The 2,252-nt window shown below is 32.2% G+C and overlaps 1 pseudogene; it reads right to left on the bottom strand.

Moving 5' to 3' along the window:
* Positions 1-1,967: 1,967 nt before the first annotated feature.
* LOC150077778 (cyclin-dependent kinases regulatory subunit 1 pseudogene) lies at positions 1,968-2,252 on the bottom strand (annotated as a pseudogene).

Below are 2,252 nucleotides of genomic sequence, written 5' to 3'. Positions count from 1 at the left end.
AGATTCCATTCAGAAGAGGGCAGTTATGTTAATTAATGACTCATCTCTAACTGAGTCTCTCCACTCTCTGTCTCATAGACATACTGTTTCTGCTGCATGCCTTTTCTACAGATACTTCCATGGGCACTGTTCTTCTGAATTGGCTTCTATAATTCTCACTCTCTCTTTTAAAACAGTCCAAACATGTGCCGCCACCAGCCAACATCCATTTATTGTCCAACTTCAAACTCACAGAACCAACTTTTCATCTTCTTTATTTATTCATTCAACAGCCGTTTTCTGGAACAACCTTCCGTCATACGCATTTTCTGAAAATTACAGTCTACAGAAGCTCAAGTCTAACGTCAACAAATATCTTCTTTCGTCTTCTCAACCTTCAATCCAAGCACAGTACTAAGTTTAGGTGTGGTTTTGGTTTTTTTTTTTTAGGAGCATTAGCAACTAAGGCCATATTGCTTCGGGAATATGCGGTGGTCATTCCCTGACCTTTCCGCATCCTCCGTATTTGGTGGTGACGGGCTCGAACCCCAGTCTAATCAAGAAGCGTGTGCTACGCACTGCTGCTCCTTCTCACCTGGCTACGGAGGCGCCTACACAGTACTAAGTACTATTGGTTCTAATACCTATCGTGTTTGGGATTTTCATAAAAAAAAAAAAAAAAAAAAAAAACACTCCGAATACCTGCTGGTATTCAGAGTGTTCCACATAAAGAGGGAATTTAACTGGTTATTTGGTAAATGGTCTCCTATACTGATTATTCCTTCATTTGACAAGATATTTAATTACAACTCTGAATGTACAGTAACTTCCAATTATAACTTATATACTATAACTTCCAATTAACCTTTTCTGTTTTAAGTTTTCATTAAAAAAATGTCAATATCAAAAGCTCTGCTCTTCTCATTTGAAAAATTCTTAAAAATTAGGTACTAGAAGTCAAATCACTCACTATAAATATTGACAAATACAAATGAATGCTACAATGGACAAATTTTTGTAATAAATAAATATCAATAGTTAGGATGGAGTTACACATGTCCCCCCCCCTCCTCCGCCAAACAAACAAATTTTGGCACCCTCAATGCATTTTTTTTTAGTTGAATAAAATGTACAGCAGAAATAAAACATGAGAATATGTGTCCCTTGAGTTGGGAAGGAAAACTTTCTATAAAAGATCTACATTATTTGCAACAACTTTATTGCAAATTTAATAAATGCTTAAAATCATACAAAATATATGGCTATTTTAAAATATTTTCTCAACAGTGAAAAAGAGAGTACTGGAAAAATGAAAGTAATGTATACAACATATATTACAAAAAATTATTTGAACAAAAGATAAAAATATTAACATGTCTTTAGAATATAGAAAATAATGAAAATAATGGAGACTTAAAGTCAATATTTCATAATATATAACACTAAGAATATTTTTAACCATTTTCTAGTGATAAATATCTTGGAAGAAACATCCTTTGTACTTTTGAAAACAATTAAAAATTATTTACAAAAAAAAAAAAGATATCTTCAGTTGATTATAAACAGAACTTGAAGGAGTAAACATCTATATTGAAGTTGAAACAGATATATTTGCTAGTAACCATGTGTTTAAAAAATTTTGTGATTTTTATATAATGCTGATAAATAGTATATTTTTATATAAAATTCTATTTTCTTAAACACTAAAGGTAGGTAAGTCTCCAAATTATCTACTGCCCAGGGCCCTTAAATGTTGTCACTTGCAGCTGATATTGCAAAACCTTTGTTTAAAATCACTATTAAACATACCTACTTACACACCATTATAAATAAAATATTTAAGAATATATAAAACTGTCAGTTAATTCTTAAATTCATTCTAAAACAGAAAATTTAGTTTGCAGTGAGGTTAAAAAAAAACAATAATTGTCAATAGCTGGTTATGAGTACTCATTAATGGTTCCTAGAAAAACAAAAACCCATAATAGCTTAAAGTTTTATTACTGCCTGGTACTGGATTTCGGCAGGGGCCTTCTAAAAAGCAAAATATGGGGTTCTGGTGTATGGACCATATAATGTTCCCATCCAGGTGACTGCTGTACTCCCAGGTTTCTCCATTCTGTCTCGGTCATTAAATGTGTCTTTGGAACAAGTGAGGCAACTTCTGGAGGTAATATAACATGTCTATACTCATATTTATCATCAAAGTATTTCTCTGAATACTGAATTTGTGTCTCCGGCATTCCAATTCCAATTTATTATATTCAACAGAA

The sequence above is a fragment of the Mastigoproctus giganteus genome, chromosome 11 (genome assembly GCF_048544385.1).
Source record: "Mastigoproctus giganteus isolate SK-2022 chromosome 11, ASM4854438v1, whole genome shotgun sequence".
NCBI lineage: Eukaryota > Metazoa > Arthropoda > Arachnida > Uropygi > Thelyphonidae > Mastigoproctus > Mastigoproctus giganteus.
Note: the sequence above shows the minus strand (reverse complement) of the source record. Positions and strands in the feature narration are given on the sequence as shown.